General features: G+C 40.9%; 1 protein-coding gene across 5 annotated transcripts in view; it reads left to right on the plus strand.

Annotated features, from left to right (window-relative positions):
* The window catches only part of RERE (arginine-glutamic acid dipeptide repeats), a 406,322-nt gene that overhangs the window by 88,315 nt on the left and 299,794 nt on the right, over positions 1–18,213 (plus strand). Inside the window, exon 1 of one of the 5 annotated variants that reach the window (XM_077837605.1) lies at positions 11,440–11,507. The exons of the other annotated variants lie outside the window; for them this stretch is intronic. The gene's annotated coding sequence lies outside the window, so the exon portion shown is untranslated. Of the gene's footprint in view, positions 1–11,439; positions 11,508–18,213 lie in introns of those variants that run through there. 5 annotated transcript variants of the gene reach the window in all.

Genomic DNA, 18,213 nt, shown 5'->3' on the forward strand with positions numbered 1-18,213 from the left:
CTAAATTAAACATTATCGTCTCTCCCATGATTCATCTAGCTGGTAAAATGATAGCAGCCAGAGGTTACTCCATCTGGTATTGAAGTTGTGGCTGTGGATTCTTTTGTTCCTGATTAGATTAGGGGACTAAAACCTCCCTAATCAGTTCTAGGAAAATTATATATTTACTTAAAATAGGACCAGCATGTTACTTCCTTTGACCCTGAGAAAGTTCACAGCTTCTTTGTTGTTGTCAGCTCATCTTTTTTCATAGGTACTGTCACTTTGAAAAGTGTAGAAACCCAGCAGAGAGTAGATATTTTTCCCCAAGCGCATGATGGACCTGAGAACTCCTTTATTTGAATTTATCCACAATGTGAAGATTTTTGGTTTTAGTCTGTCACTGATGACTAAGAGTTTCCGCAGCAGGTGGTTGTATTACAAGACAGTATAAAAGTGATTGAGCCAAAATGCAAGAGGCTATAAACCTCAGGCAGTAAAAAAAAAAAAAAAAAAAAAACCAAACCCAACAACAGATCCACCAAAAAAACAAACAAACCCCTTTCCTTAAATCAGATATAGTAACAATTCCCTGCAGAATTTACTTTTACAAGCAGTCAAAACATACTGTATTTGCTCCATTTCTTGTTGAAATCTAACAAAGGAGCCAAAAATCAGATTTCCCTTTCCTGATAAGAAAGCTATTCCTTGGAGGTTAGAGTAGGGAATAGATTTTTATACAGAAGTTCCCACTGAATAATTGAATGCTTTTAGGTAATCTTGGTGTGTGTGTTTGACTGTAAGTATGAGGAGGAATGTCTCTAAACTGCATGTTTAATATTAGAATATTGTAATTAGAGCTGGAATACCCAGCCAGCCTATGTTTTATAGTTAATAATGATGTAAAGGAGTTAAGAGTGAGCAACCCAAGGTTATTGGCTCATTCAGATTCTGATTACCTTTTCATGGTATAATAAAGTAATTATGAATACTGTATGAAAAATTGCTGTATTGTTTCACTATATTACTGCTTTCTGTTGTTTTTTAAAAAAATTGTGTTCTCCTCTTTTGCATTATTTTTAGGTTTTATATATTCAAAATATATATTATTTTTCAGCCACACAAGCTAAAACACATTTTAAAAAGCCAAAACAAATATTTTTTTTAGGCTTCTTGGTTCCTGTTAATATTTCACCTTGTATCTGTTCTCTTTATAATAGTACATGCCACTGTTGCTAAGTGAATTTAAGTACATCCTGGTCTAAATTGAAAGAGTGCTCTTTCATGAATGGATATAGTAGGGATAGCTGTTGTTGGCAGGGAAATTCTTTGCAAATACATACTGAAAAAACAGTGGCATCTGGAAACAAAGGGTGGGGGGAACTCTGATCCTCCACTGGTGAGAGTAACTTCTGTTTGTGATCAAGCATGTGACAATCTGTTGGGAAAAGCAAACTGAAGTTGATTCATGCTTTTGATTTTTAAATGGACCCTCGGCCTGTGTGGATTTTTGTGTGCAAAATCAGGTGCTTAGCTCTATCTATATGGTGGGATTTGTGTGCACAGCTACTTCTGGGTGCTAAAAGGCAGGTACAATAAATTGTGAACACAGTAGCACCTGCACAAGAGAGTCTTTCGGCCCTAAAGTTCTTTTCCAAGGGGTATGAATGCTTAATGCACAAGATGAGAATAAGTATTTAAGATGAAAGTAAATCTTTTTGGCTTTCTTTAAACGTGGTAATGACCAGTATAAATTATACTGCTGTAAAATTGTATAAATTGCTGCTGTACAGCAATTGGTTGTCTTGTTATCTTTTTGTTGTACAGAATCACCTTTGGCTACATGCTGCTTTACTTTTAAGGACATGCTGTACTACTGAAAATGCCAAAGATGACTGTAACTCGTTTTGTTCTCTACATTGTTTTCCTGTGGGAGTTCCACAATAGTTAAATTCAACAACACTTTTTAAAAACACCTGTTTAAATAATACAGTCGGCAGAACCTTGTTATGTACACAGCTCTGTGGTCATTTTGAACGTAGTTAGCGATAGTCTTGACTGGAGATGAGTTGTAATTCTGTACCAGGTTAGGAAGGTACTAAAGCTTTGAAACACTTAGCTCTTTCATACCTCTCTCAATTGGTGCATTAGCAATACTATGCATAAGGATATTTGTTAGCATTTTGTAGCTGCAAATCTTAGTGCTCGTCAGCACTCAAACTTGCATTGGTTTCACTAACTGGTGCAAACGCCGATGTGGACATACTTACTAGCTTAAAACTAAATTTATAGGAACAAACTAAACTACATAAAGACACATCTACATTGATTTTTAGGATGCCCATGCACCAAGTTGCAACGACTTAACTGAATCACTTTAAAAGAATTACTTTGGTTACGCTGATGCAACATGGAGTGATCGGGTCTTTGCACACCCTTTTCTGTGTCTACATTGTTGTGGTAGGGAATTGAGACTTTGGAAGAACTGCTGATGCAAACACTTCTGATGTACCCTGAAAATATTAAGCCAAATATGGGATTTTCCACAAGGTGCTTTGCATTGCAGTCATGGACACCTCCTTTCAGCTCAAGAGAGTGCTGACCAGGCAAGACATGCTTCATAAACAGTGGTGTCATTTTCTTCCAGTTTGACTTGTTAATGCAGTGGATTTTGCATCTGGAATGCACCAGTTGTTTGTCTTGTGTTTGCTTTTATGGAGCCTCTAAAGAATACTAACTATTTGCCGCAAATAGAGCAACAGTTAATCTAGTGCTGGAGGTAGACATGGGATGGGTGGCCAAAGGAAATTTACCCCAAAATTATCTGATCAAGACATACTTGTATTTTTAGTTTTCTTAAGGGCATTTAAAGTATGTGTGTATATGTATTTATTAATCTTTTATTTGCAGTGGAACACATTACTGAATTTTTGTAAACAAAGTGCTTAGTTGGGACTCAACACTGGGAATTTTGTCTTGGAAATAATACCTAGTCCTTAAAATATTGCTACTTCGAATTTTTCTTTGGACAGTCTGGATTAAGTTGCGTATGGCTTATTGGACAAATTCAACTGATTTGTGCAAAACCCAGTCAATGCCATAAAAAGGTTTTAGCTTGTTCATGAACATTTCCAGTGGACTTATAGCGTGGCATCCAGTAGCCATCCTGTCATATAATGCTTTCCCTCATTTCTCCCTCTCCTCATCCCTGGTGATATTCAAATGCTATACATTAAAATATTTATTTGATATTCTCTGAATTTAGTATAGTTTCAAAGTGGGTTTTTGTGAAATATCTTCTTGTTCACGGTCATTCTTAGGGGAGATCACAATTCAGTATAAACTAAGAATGTCAGCCAATAATAAATCTCAACTGAACTTGTAGATATTTATCTAATGGGAGAGGTTACATGACTGTTGGAGAATACAGGCTAATCTGGGCAGTGCTGAGTAGATTTAATTAATTGGGTCCTGATTGCTTGGATAACAGGCATTTGGTGAATTTTGTTCTATAGCACATGGAGAGCAGTTCTAAAGACTTGAATTTGAGGTGGATTAGGTTACTGTAGTAGAAGAGAGTTTTGTGATTTTAAGCAAATACCTTGACATTTTTATGCTTGTTTTACCTTTTAAATCATACATTCAGCAGACGATTGCTTTCTCTGAAGTTTCAGTCTTTGAACATACTCTTGTACAAATGTAATAAACCATATCATGTGATTTTAATAAAATGCACAATGTTTTTTACTGTCCTATGTAAGTATTTCAATTTTTATATTTCAGCAAAAAAGAACAGAATTGTTCTTGCTCTATGTATGCTCCTCCACTGAGCCTCCCACACTGACCCCTCCCCTCCCCCTAGCTGATTCCCAACCACCTTCACCTGAATCCCCCTGCAGAGTCCCATTTCCCCCAGTAAATGGAACTCCCCAACAAGCCCCTGTGCATCCAGACCCCTCTGCACCTGGACCCACTACTGAGCCACGCGCACACAGATTGCCCCACACAGAACCCTCTCACCCCACACCTGGATCCCCCCCCGCTAAGCCTCTCCACATTTGGATCCTGACCGGCTGAGCCTGTTTGCCCCAAATCTGGATCGGTGACCAGGGCTTGGTGTGCAAGACTCTGTCCCTATCACTCTCTATCTTGGTACTCCTGGCATAGAGGGGCAGGGCCCTGAGGTGCCCAGCCTTTGCATTGTGTCAGGGTCGGGTGTAGCGTCACTGTCAAGTCCGTGTCTCTTGGGGGTGGGGGATGGCTGCAGAGTGATTTCCCATCTCTGTGCAGCCAATGGCCTGTGCTTCTGACCGCCATGCTGGAGCCTCCGCATTTATTAACAAATAAAATATGCAGAATTTTGTTGAATTTTTAATTTTTTGGCACAGAATTTCCTCAGGAGTAATGTCTGATCTCACCTTACAGTTTGGGGAAGTTTTTTTGAGAAATTGTGTCTGTTTAGAAAGTATTGAATGTGATTTCACTGTAGTACATAGCTTCAGTATTTCTATGTTTAATTTTTCTGGAACAATAGACTGTAATTATGCAAGTTGAGAGAATTTTTTCCTTCTAATTTATCATTTTATAGACTCATTTGTCTTCTAAAATTTTATAGTCTTTTACATATTTTGTGTGAATTTAGTGCCCAATGAAATGAGGGATGAATAGCACTGGGTAAAACTAGGCATGGTACAAGCCTCACAGTTAATTTCCAGAGCACCTCCATCCTGTCCTGATTATTAGATTTGAGATTGGCTTGAGCAGAGGCTGTTCGTTGTGCTGGCCAGTGTGGTGGTCTTGTGATGTGAGTAAGTGTCCACAGCGTACTTGAATTTGACTGCTAAACTCATTTTGCTTGTGGCTGAATAGTGATTTCTACCTACGTGTTCAAAAAACAAATGGTTATGTCCCAGCTTTGTAAAGCATTGCACTTAGCACCTCATTGTATCAGGCCTAAATGCATTAACTAACCTACTATGCTACTTGGACCTGTTCAGCTAGTGTGTTCAAATTACTAGAATTATTTATCCAAGTTTAATGGAGGGCTTATAAGCAGAAAATATATTTAATGACTAAAGTGTGGCTCTGGAGGCTTAGTAAAGCACTTCCTATAACTACAGATTGAGGCCGAACTTACCACTTGAATAATTTTCCTACAATTTATTTTCCTTCCACATGACTAGAAATTGTGAATTTATATATGAATTAGCAATGTCCTCTAGGTAGTTAACAGGTTGCTAATGCTGCTCTCTGTGTTGCAGTTTGGGTACTACTAATATAGAAGGTTACATACCTCATTACAAGCTACAGAATACACTACACTCACATTTTTTTCCGGACAGTGTAAATACCCCGGTACAGTGACATGGTAGATTGAACCACCCCCCTCGAACAGCATAGAGACATGGTTGACCAACTGAGGTTAATGTAGTGTAAGTGTAGACACTGCATGACCTGTGTCAACCATAGCAGTCCTCCAGCAGCTTGTCCCACACCGCCCATTCCCTGAGACAGTGACTGCTCTGGTCATAATTTTAAACTCCACTGCCCAGAGGCCACAGAAACCAGAGGCCAGTCCCTTGCTCCTTCATATGTGCCTGAAATGTCTCTTCCTGATTGCCCACCTTGTCAAGCATACCTAGCACTTCGCCTTTGTTTTGTGCAACTGCCCAACTGATCATGCCGGCTTCATGCGTGCAGACAGGTACTGGGTATGCTCTTGCTTGGAGTAGACAGGGAATTACTGGATCTCCAGGGCTTGTGGGGAGAAGATGCTGTGCAAGCACAGCTGCAGACCAGAAATAAAAACACGGACCTCTGTGAGCAGATGGCCTGGGGGACACAGACAAAGGGGTACGGCAGGGGATCAGCAGCAGTGCTGTGTGAGAGCGAAGGAACTGCTCCAGGCATAACACAAGACTAGGGAGTGCAAAAATAGATCTGGTTCTTTGCCACAGACCTGCCATTTGTACACAGAACTGTATGCCAGGCTTGGCGGAGATCCGTACAGCACTGTGGATACCTTGGAGGAGCCTGAGACCGAGACCCCTGCTGCAAACAGTGAGAAGGAGTGGGGAGATGTGGTGGGGGAATCCTGCCATACCCCAAGACAGGACCTGTTTGAGACTTTTTCACCGTCTAGTCCGTTCCACCAGGCAAGCACAGATGAGCCTGATAAAGGGGGGGGTAAGGTAAGTGTGTGCACGCACTTTTTCTTACAACCTTTGCGTTTAAAGATGGTGACTGGCCCGTCTCTAAGTTCACAAGACACAGGTATAGGACTTGTGGGAGATGAGGCAGGGGTACAGAGGCAGAGTTGGCATCTGCTTCTCATTGCCTGTTGGTTTAGTTGGGAGGCGGGGGCCCACAGAACACGTTGATGATGTGCATTGGGATTTCCCTTGCACCCTCCTGAGAGGTCTCAGTGACATTGTACTCGCAATGCTTTGCAGTCCTTTCTCAAAGGTTTCTAGGGAGGACAGCCTGATTTTTTTCCCCCCATGGCAGGAGGTTTTCCCGTTCCATTCTGCGAAGAGTTGGGCTAGCACTACTGCAGTAGATAGGCTCGTGGCCTCTGGGGCCAGGCAGCCTCGGTGTGCCCATAGCAGTTGTGTTGTCTGTGCCTTTGTGACCCTCAGGAGTGAGATATCCGCTAAAATCACCTCTGCCTATGGAAAACAGTGCCAGTGTTCAGTGCCATTACCTGACGTCCCTACCCATGACATGCGGAGAGAAATTTTATAGCTTCATGCAACAGCTTCCATTTCCCCGCCTCCTCCCGGCAGCTCATACTTACCATGGCTGGGGCTGGAGAGCGATGTTGTGCTGAAGTGCTCCAAAGGCAATGTGTATATAAGCATTTCTTTTAAAAAGTATTGACTGGAATAAGGGGAGGGAATTTTTGAAACTTTTTTCCTTTCTGTTGTGACTGTAAATCTAATGGTACATCTATCTGTCTGTTTTTATCAGCAGCTTCTGGTGCCCCAGCCGAGAGGGGTGCCCCCTCCACGCTCGCAGCATGCCAGACTCTGCTGAGGAGGAGAAAAAAGAGGATGAGTGAGGACACAATCTGTGAGATCCTGCAAGACAGTGCTGCATTGGATCTTGAACAAAGGGCTTGGAGGGCCAATATGGCCAACAGTGTGGAGAAAGACAGAGGACAGGAAAAAGGTCCCCGGAATCCCAGTAAGACAAGGAGTGTGAAATGTACCAGGATGAACCTAAAGGCTGCAGAGCCTGACTGACCTACATATACAGAATTCTTGCACTCACCACCTTTTCTAGTACTTGGAGAATTCATGGTTACCACTCCCTGCACCCCCAACATACCACGTGGCATCCTGGGGCATATCATTACCCCTATCACTTGGGGAAGAGGGGCAGCAAGGAAGACCACAGCTTCACATACACCAACCATGGTTCTCACAGGTCAGTGTATGTATAGCCACAACAGATGACATTTATTTACTCAAATGGACATAAATGGTTTACTTCCTTTAAGTTTTCCCCTGTTATATTAAAAATGTGTGTAACATTGCCTGTGGTTCTTCGCATGTTACTTTTTCCTGCTCAATAAAGTTCTATTTTTGGAAAATCAAATTATCTTTATTAGTTCACAGCAAATATTGCAGAATACATAGTGGGAGTCAAAGCAAACAGTACTTTTAAATGTAATCCAAGCACCACATAATTCATAACTTCAGAAGGAAAAGATTCACATTTATAAATGTACAGCGGACACTACAAAGTTCTTAACATCACTCAAAGCTCCAGGCCCAGAGAAGGCTCCAGCACAGAACATGACTGTGGCTGACAATTAAAGTGCTCTTCTGATGCCTCTCTCAACCGCATAGCTCCATGCAGGGCTCTTGTAATAGCCCTTGGGTCTGGCTGGTCAAACTCAGCAGACAGCTGCTCTGCTTCCACCCTAGCGTCCGCTTTTCCCCCCTTGCCTCACAGATGATATGCAGGACACAACATGGTTATAACCCTTAGGATATTTTTTTCACTGAGATCCAATCTAGTAAGTAAACAGCACCAGTGTTCTTCAGTATATCAAAAGCACATTCAACAGTCATTTTGTACCTGCTGAGCTGGTAGTTGAATCCCTCCTTTTTGCTTCTGAGGTGGCCGATGTACGGCTTCGTGAGCCAGTGGAGCAGAGAATAGGCTGGGTCCTAGAGAGTCAGTACTGGTGTTTCAATATTGTTAGTGGTCATCCGCTCATCGGGGAAGAATGTCCCTGTTTGCAGCTTCCTGAACAGTCCCGCGTTCTTAAAGATGTGAGACTCGTGGATGTTCCCTGACCAGCCCACATTGATGTTGGTGAAGTGTCCCTGGTAATCCACCAGTGCTTGCATAACCATAGGAAAGTAGCCTTTTTTGTCGATGTACTCTGTGTGACAAGGTGCACTTGTGCCAAAATGACCTTGATAAATTGGACAGTTGATCTGAAATCAGTATGAAGTTGAATAAAGACAAGTGCAAAGTACTTCACTTAGGAAGGAAAAATCAACTGTATAACTACAAAATGGAGAATAATTGGCTAGGTGGTAGTTGCTCCTGAAAAGGATCGGGGGGTTATAGTGGATCACATATTGACTGAAGTCTTGAGAAAGGAAGACTGAGTGGGGAGCTGATAAGTCTTCAAATATGTTAAGGTCTGTTACAAAGAGAACACTGGTCAATTGTTCATGTCCACAGAAGGCATGTCAAGAAGTAATGGGTTTAATCTGCAGCAAGGGAGATTTAGATTAGATATTAGGAAGAATGTTCCAGAGGTAGTTAAACCTGAAATAGGCTTCCAAGGGAGGTTGCAGGGTTCCCATCATTGAAAGTTTTTAAAAACAGTTTAGACAAACACCTGTCAGGGATGGTCTAGGTTTAATTGGTCCGGCTACCGTGTAGGGACTTAATGACATCTCAAGATCTCTTCCAGCCCTATATTACTGTGATTCTATATGCATGTTGTCTGTTGCCTCACTGCAGTTTGGGAATCCTTTTGCTGCAGATCCATCCATTATTTCCTGAACATTGCCAAGGCTCACAGTCCTGTGTAGCACAAGATTAATGGCCCTAATGCTGTCATGACAATGGCTGCCAGTGTGGATTTTCCAACTCCAAAGTGGTTTCCTGCTTACCAGTAGCAATATAGCATTGCAGATTTCCAGTGTGTGATCGCCACTTGCTTCTCCACAGTCAAAACAACTCTCATACTGGTGTCCCTATGCCGGAGAGCTGGGGTGAGCTTGGCACATACATCTAGGAATGTGGCCATCCAAAAGATCTGCATGCACTGCTCGTTGTCCCAGACCTGCATCACCATGTGGTCCTACCGGTCAACGGCTGTTCCTTGAGCCCAGAAGTGGTGCTTGACGCATCTGTAGCTGTTCCATGAATGTCGCCAACAGTCTTGAATTATTTTGATGTTCCTCAGCAAACTGTCCTTGAAGAAATAACCATGTCCCCCGTTGTTACAGTATTTCCTGCGGGTCTGCGAATACAGGAGAATCATGCATCCTATGTTTGTAATATTTATGAGAATAATGCAGAGCTCTGTGGACTCTATGCTTCTGTCAGAGATAGACTCAAAATTGCCACGTGGGTTTGTGGGATTTTTTTAAAAAAGGCACAAAATTATGGGATATGGATGACATTATGGGATGGAGAAATTGCATGCTGGGAATTTGACTCTTAGCTCCCAGAGATCCCTGGATCAGTCATTTCTATCCCACAATGCATTGCAAGTGTTTCCCAAAAGGCACTGCATTAGATGGTGGCGTGCGGCACACTGGGATACCTTTCAGGGGGTTGGACTAGATGACCTCCTGAGGTCCCTTCCAACCCTGATATTCTGTGATTCTGTGATACCTATGGTGTGCCGCACTTTACATGCTCTCAAACGCTGCTGGTGAGTACATGCAGCACCAGTGCAAGGATCCATGCGTGTATGTGCCCAAATGATACACAGACTTTGGGAGCCGTACGCCAACGTAACTTGCATGAACCACCACTGGTAATGTAGACATGGCCTTGAATGTGTTTTATTGAATGACTATATTTTCAGAGGTATATCATCTCTTAAGTCCTAACCAGCGACTTAAACTGCTTCTGGTAAAAGTGTTGCCAGTGGTGTTTCTGCACAAAGCTGTTTTTTTCCTCCTTGTCCTAGAAATTTCACACCTATATTATGCGAATTGTCTAGCAGCTGCCAGACAAGTGACTGAGATGCAAAGTTGGGAAATGCATTCTGGAGAACCGCTGGGTGAGAAATTATGTTGCATGCCATAGAGTAGGGGTAGTCAATTATTTTTTGTCAAGGTCTATATTTCTTGGTCAAAGTATAGCGAAGGTCCAGACTCCAGAGAAACATTTTTCACACTGCAATAACAATAATAATGATAACCAAAAAGGTTTCCTGGTCCGTTCAAAAGCATCTGATGGTCTGGATTTGGCCCACTATTGACTACCCTTGCCATAGAGAAGTCCAGCACACTGGTGTTCATGCTTAACATAGAAACAGGTAAAAAGCACAAGCTCATTTAGCCATTTAATGTGCTCTTGATAAAGTACGTAGGGGGGTGTCTGTGTTAGGATTTTTTTCCAAAAATTTCCCACTATTTCTCACTCCACTTGTTGCAGTGGTGGAATTGCTAGTGAAAACGGCTCCAACCATCTTCCTGCACTTCAAGCTCTGGATTGCCTAACTTCATTCAGAGCAGGTTTATACCAAATGAGCCCTCTGTTTACACAAGCACTCCCCTGTTGGTGTCACCAGTGGAGCTGCAGTGGTTGGAAAATTTTAGAGAAATGGCAGTGATTGATTAAGGCCTCTTTTGTGGTTCCTTGTGTAGTTTTTCAGGGTGAAATAAACTGTTCAGCCAACTTCCTGGCAAAATGCTGCACTATTTGGTAAAATAAATACAGAAAAGTGGGGACACAATACTTCATAGTAGTATTTTCTGCCAGGGAAAACTACAGAATAAAGGAACTAGAGTACTTAAAAAAAAAAAAATAAAAGCAATGATGGAATCATAAATATTTTAGTCTAATGAAATTTGTAGTTTCATAACACATTCCTGTTAACCCAGGGAGAGGGGTTTAGTGGTAGATCAAACTTCAGACTTTGAAACACTCTGGAATTGCTCAAATACCAAATTCACTTAGCCCTTTCTCTTTCTGAAGTAGTATTCCGTATGGATTACTGTGTGTGTGTATAGACATCTGAAAAGCTGAGATCCTTTGTTCTGGGCAGATATTCAAATACATTTCTGTTGCACTTTCTGTTAGAATAGATGTGCCTGCTACTCATAGCAAATTCTGCTCTCCCATCCTTACACATGCATCCTGTTGTGCAGAGTGCTTTGCGGCTAGTTTGTCACCACCTCCTACAGCAGTGACGGTTTCAGTGGCACTGTGTTTTATGTTGCATGCAGATTTTGCTGATATTTGTAACAGACTTTTCAGTTTCCTCCTTGGTGAGTGGCAACATTGAGACAGACTATGCAGAACGTGGTGTCATACTGAAGGTAAACAAACAAGCTTTTTTGCTCATTGTTCACATATGATGATCATGTATGTGTTAGGATACTACTTAAGACAATTTTGGGCACAGTGGATTTGACTCAGCCTATCTGATTTGATCTTTTGTCCGTGTTCTTAATTGTTTGTCGGGATAGGCATTGCTGAGGTGTGTGTTTTCTGTGGGTAAATTTTGTTTTACAATATTGAGACGAAGTATGCATCTACACTGCAAAAAACCAAACCAAAACCCTGGGGCAGTGAGTCTGAGTTTGGGTCATCTGACACGGGCTTGTGCTGTGGGGCTGAAAATAGCAGTGTAGATCTTGCTTGGGTTGGAGTTCTGAAACCCAGCTCTGGAGGTAGGTCTCGGAGCCCGAGCAGGAACATCTACACTTATATTTTTAGTCCTGTTGTGCAAGCCCGAGTTAGTGGACATGAGCTCTGAGGTTTGCTGTGCCCCAGGTAGTTTTTTGCAATGAGAATGAGAGCATTTTTAGATATGTTCCCTTATGGACTTCACTACCAGTCATGATCCTGAATGCTGTATTTATGCTGGTATGCAAAGCTGTGTTGAGACAATATTTTCTGCTTCTAACTGTTCCTAATTACTGTTAATTTTATTATGTTTTATTATACAAGATAATATCCTTACTGAGAGAGTCAACACTATATAAATATGGAATGCTTTTAATCAGTGCTGCAAAGGGCATGAAACTAGGAAATAAGGGACACTGAATAGTGGTCTACCTGCTCTGATACGTCTGTAGATTCTTGTCAATGGTCTTGTGAAAGGTTTTGTTAATAAGGTCTGGAGCAGGAGGAAGTGGGGTCTTTTGGCAAAGACTTAAGAATGGGAGAGGGGAGTATGCATTACTCCAGGTCTGCCATAGACTGACATCTTGGGCAAATCAAATCTGTTTTGTTAAGGATTTCTAAAATGCACCCCAGCTTTACTTTCTATTCCATATAAGTTCTTATACCTCACTCTTCACCCTACTGTATATTGTACTTTAGGTGCGTGTACAATAAACTAGTTACAAATAATACGACACAGGATCTAGGCACATCCATTGTGTTGTAGTTTTCAATAAGCTGTGCACAATACTTTTCTGCCTCACAGGGGTGTGGAGTCTTGATAAGTGGATGCTTGCAAAACTTTTTTCAATCCTTGGATATTAGGTTATAGAAATGGAGTATACTGTTATGTAGGTTGGCTGCAGGAAGAATTTACGTTTGAACCATGAATATTGGGCTCCTGATAATTTGCCTTTTTTTTTTTTTAAAAGAAACTTTGTATAAATTTGCCATTTGAATCACACTTTTATATTGCGTCATAGCAGAAACTGATTATGTACCTTAAAAGCAAAGATCAAAGGTTCTGCTTTTGATAGTAAGGTTTTGTTATGTTAAATGCAAATATTTATGGTACCATATTTTGTAAACTCAATAAAAGGCAGTGAGAAATATTACTGTGGTTCGGCATTACGATATTATGAAGAATATGCAGGCCCAGTTTGCTGTAGGCAGCCTACAGTATAAGGGGAGGAGCAAGTCTCCATTTCACACATGAATAAGCAGACTTAATCTCATGATTACAACAGTGCTACTGTACTGAGGAAGAGAGGGCTTTGTAGCAGAAAAAATTCTGTCGTCTACTCGGTCATTAACCAAAATAGGCCACTACTCAGAGAAAATGAGACCAACGTCTAAAATTAAAGAGCGCTTCTCTGGGCATAAATCTCATTAGGGTTGATCTGTGTGCGAATGTATTTAAATCAGTGGACAACAAGAAGAAAATCTTTTTTTAGATCTATTGCTTATCTAAAAGCAATTTTAGATCAATGTTTTTCTCACATAAGATAGAATTTGGGAGCTGACATATCTTTTTCTTTTTTCTTAATATTCTGGATTTTTATTGAAGATTTGGTTAAAAAAAAATGATCTGGTTAAAATCTTGTAGATGTTTCTCTTCATCCCCCAGAACCTGCTTTTTTTCAGACAGGATCTCTTATTTTAATTATAGCACTGCTTGAGTGGAAAACATTGTTCAGTGAATGGATCACAGAGGCCTACCTCTGCAGCTCTTCCTCACTTTGAGTAATCTTGATGCCAGTAGTCCATTTACTTTAATGGGACTGTTTCTGTGACTGGGGTTGCAGAATTGGGCTCTGTCTTTCAGATGTTTGCAGCTTGCGCTGGGGTTTTCCAAAATAACTCAATCTAATTTTAGTTTGCATGATTTATTTGAATTTTTTTTTAAGGTATAGCTTTCTGGTATAGTGGGGAGGGGTAGTGGGGGCTGAAAATGTTCAGCTACTCAGATTTGCTCTCTGCATGCAAGTACTTCCAGCTAACACCCTTGCATCATAACCATCTTGGTTTTATCTCATGTTTTAACATGCAGCTGAAGTCCTATTTACCGGGGAAAATGGGGAATGGGACACGGACACACACACCCTAAATATAGTGTGAATGATTAAGTTAGACAAATATTTGTAGCTTTGCCACAGCGTTAGGTGTGCCAAAGTCCAATATTTGCTGTAGAAATTAGATAAGCCAAACCAAAGAACCAACTGTCTAGCCTTTTTAAAGGAGTAGGAGGGAGGAGTATTAGTTGTGGTTTCCTTTATGATAGTTACTGTCCCTGTGCTAGTAAATAGACTTAAATAGACTAGTAAATAGACTTAAATAGACTAGTAAATAGACTTAAATAGACTTTGTGGCTATTAAGTAAAAATCATCTCTGATTGCTATAAATAATTTTGCGGACAAACATTGATCTGTGATGTCCTAATGACTTTGTTGATAGCATGTAAAATCCTTCCAAGATTTGGTAGTACATGTATAAATGACATCCTGCCATTAAAATAAACACACTATATACCTTTTACTTTATTTATTTCTTCCACCTTTATTTTTAGCAGCTTTATGTAACTGGAATATGAAACGTTTTAAATGGGGTTAATTCTAAAAGACTTACATGACTCTGACTTTGAGGAAATATTCTCTCATTTTCTCTGGTAGCAAAGGTAGCCCATCTACTTGTTAGTTGCAGCTATGTAACGCAGGTTTGCCATCTGTTCTTTTATTTGGTTGCTGCTTTCTCCACTGGCCTGAGTGGATGAGACAGTGGAAACTTTTATATTTTGTCTATATCAATACTCTACAAAATGTTTGACCAAAAATGTGCGTATAAAACTATAAACTTTCCATCGTACTTGGTGATTGAGCACTAGAAGGTGGTTTCACAGTCCTGAGAGGCAAGGATTTGGGGCCTGTCTCTGGCCTGATCTTGGGGTGTGGACTTTACACCACCATTCTAAGTTCTCCATCCTAGTCTCATTTCCATGCAACAGTTGCATTGCAGGATCCACACTTGCAGTTCAGGAGGCCCCTTATCCTCCACAACCAATGCTGGTGTAACTGGCTGTTTGCAAGGGAATGATGTATTCCTGGCCGATGTACCCCAGTTTCCCTGTGTTCCTGATTAATCGTTCTTTGACAGCCTTATAAAGAGGAAAGTTATGACATTTGAAGTGGCGATGCTCTTTCTTGGCTTCAAAGGACATTAAATCCCCTTGATAATTGTCCTTGTAACAACCACCAGCCCTTTGTAGATCACTTGGTGCTATTCTCCCATGAATGATGTTTTAAAGGGAGGGGAACAATGTGCATTGTATAAAGAGTTTAAAAGGCTTTTTGTTTTTTTTAATATTGTTCTGGGATTTAAATTGTTTTTATTAACCTGACCTAAACAGTTTTAATCATTCACATAAATCTGAAGGGTTATGTAAAAAGGAAGTGATATTTGGCTTCACTTTATAGTCCTTAGATCACCACATATTTCTGTATGATGATTATAGAGACCGTCAAAGCACCTTTTAAATCAGAATGTGGGTAGAAGCAGCATGGTCTAGTGAACTGGGGCTGGGAGCCCAGAGTTCCTGTATTCTAATCCCAGCTCTGCCACTCGCTGTGTGGCTTTGAACAAATCATTTACCTAGTCTGTACCCTGGCTTCTCCGTGTGCAAAATGGGGATAATACTTTACATACCTTACAAGATGTTAAGGCTTACGTCAGTGCTTTAGAGATGTTAAAGCACTAAAAATGCAAACTCTTGGTTTAATAACCATATGTTTGGAGAAACCAAACCTACTTGTCAGTGTCAAATAGGAAGCTTTTTCGTGTGCAAGTGTGTGGGCTTAATCATTGCTTTATATGGAAATTAAGTTTTTGCATAACAAAGTTTCTAGCAATTATGGTTGTGAAGATGACCTTCCTTATATAAACCCGTACAGTGTGGTCTTCATGAGCCTGCAGACCGCTTTAGTGCCTCTGCAGTTTCTCATAGCTTTGCCAAATAGTAGCAGACTGAAATTAACAAGTCTAGACAGTTTCCTCATTCCTATTAAGAAACCCTGTGGGGAACAGATCAACATTCAAGGGCCATATTGATTTAAAGCTGCTGTTGCTTGACAGGTGCTGGAATTGAGAGACTGAGTGAAACTTAGGCATAGGAAGGGGAGAGTACAGTAATGGAGAACTTTTCCCTTCTCCATCCCTGCTTCACTTCCACAGTTGCAGCCTCCAGGATATTCTGGAAAAGAGGTAGGATAGTGAAGAGCCTTCCATTTCACTGCAGCCAGGAGGCCTCTGGAACAGGGAAAAGTGACAGAAAACTGCTGGCTTCTAGCAGCTAGAGAGGATAGGAGCTTCCAGACAGAATCTAGGGACAGCATTGTTGTGAAAATCCTAATAACCTCCCCACCAATTGGAGACTGGGCTTCTCATCCAGTACCATCCCTGGACCTTGCTGCTTGGAATCCCCCACTCTCATCTTCCATAGGTTTCAGAGTAACAGCCGTGTTAGTCTGTATTCGCAAAAAGAAAAGGAAAGCTTATGCTCAAATAAATTGGTTAGTCTCTAAGGTGCCACAAGTACTCCTTCTCATCTTCCATATCTACCTCTGTGGCTAATTGACATCTGGTAAATTGTGCAAACCCTGATTATGTTGCTTTTGTCACAGTGCTTACAATTGCTCCCAGTTGCATCTGTGTGTGTCTCTGGCTCTGCATGTGGCATTCTGTCTGGTGCAAAGTGTAGAGAGAAACTAACAAGATATAGAACAAGGAAATGTCTTCTCCTCCCTTTATACTCTTCCTGTAAGCAGTCTTTGATAATAGCCACAAGTGGCAGATAAAACTGGCTGAATTCTTGGAGAATATTTGAAGATATTTCAGACATCCTTGAGGAATAAATGATTGCAAACATGCTTGTAAAAGCTTAGACTCTGCAAAAATACAGAACAGTCTCATTGTGTGTAATAAATACAGAGATAATTTATCAGTTTTATGGAAATTGAGATTTTCTTTGTCAAATAAACCACCTCTTCTCCCCCCTCATTTCAGTCTCCTAACATGAGAATTGCATTGAAAAGAGATGGACTTAGGATCTTATCCAAACTGTCATTGCACGTAGCCCATCTGTCAAACAGACCCTCGACCTGGATTTCAGAGTGATGGCATAATATCCCAAGTCAGAGCAGATCAGTGTAAAGGTGGAGTTTGCAATGGGAGAATGCTGATGTATAGAATAATACAGTTTGTGATTGAAAAAACTCTGGCAGATATGTGCATATTTGTTAAAAGTCATAGTTCAGAAAAATGAGATCTACTCCCTTTTTCTCAGGTCAAATTGGGTAAATTTTAGAAATAATGGAAGAAATAAGGATGTTGTGTTGAGAGAACCTCAATCTTTCCTCCCTGAGTGAAGATTCTGTTTTGTGTAGGAGAGTTGCTGATGGAGTCAGAGTTCCTGTATTCCCTTCTTACAGACCAGTGTCTACCCAAAGCCATTTGGGGGATGATTAGCAGGGAGTAGTTTGAAGTGAGCAAACGTGGCTTTAATTGTATGCACTCAGAGAGAGCTCACATAAGCCATGGATAACTCTGTCCTAGGCAGTTATTAAAGATCTCTACAAGTGCGAGTGTTTTGTAGGCTCAAAATGCCAGCAAGGGAAGACCACTGGTATGGAAGGCATTTTGTTCTTGGGGAGACACATTGAAACAAAAAGGAGAGTTCTGTTGCCCAATTGCTTTAAATGATATGTTTTATCCAGAGAGAAGGTAGGTGAGGTATGATCTTTTATTGAACGTGCTTCTGCTGGCGAGAGAGATGGTTCAGGGCTCTATTGCATGACAGAGTGGCAAGACTCTTCTTATGTGGGAGACTTATAAGAGATGTTCTTCCACCTCATTTGGCAAATTTGCTGTCAGGAGCAGTCTTAGGGTGGTCCCATTGGCATCCTTACATACATAAGTGACACCCCCACAGCCACAATGTCACTAACAGCACTACTTATTGGGCCTAATCATGAGTAAGGGGGAGTTGAGTTGTATTGGGCACTATACCTCTCATAGACTACAAACTGAAAGCTGACCATATTAACTACTGTATGACGCCTTGTGTTCTTGCTCTGTGGGACAGGCCAAGCTGATGATGTGCTAGGAGATGTCCTTGAACTGCTGATTGACATGGCTGTTTGTTTGTTTTTTTAAATAGTGTGATCAATAGCTCAGTATTTTAAATTGTTCATACATTTCTCTACATTTTGAGTCTTCCTGGGTGTTCTATAATTCCGAAAAGAATGGTTCTGTTGTAGAATATATTGTAATATATTGATGAGTAGTGTAGGTATATTATAGAAATA

The sequence above is a fragment of the Eretmochelys imbricata genome, chromosome 18 (assembly GCF_965152235.1).
Source record: "Eretmochelys imbricata isolate rEreImb1 chromosome 18, rEreImb1.hap1, whole genome shotgun sequence".
Taxonomy (NCBI): domain Eukaryota; kingdom Metazoa; phylum Chordata; order Testudines; family Cheloniidae; genus Eretmochelys; species Eretmochelys imbricata.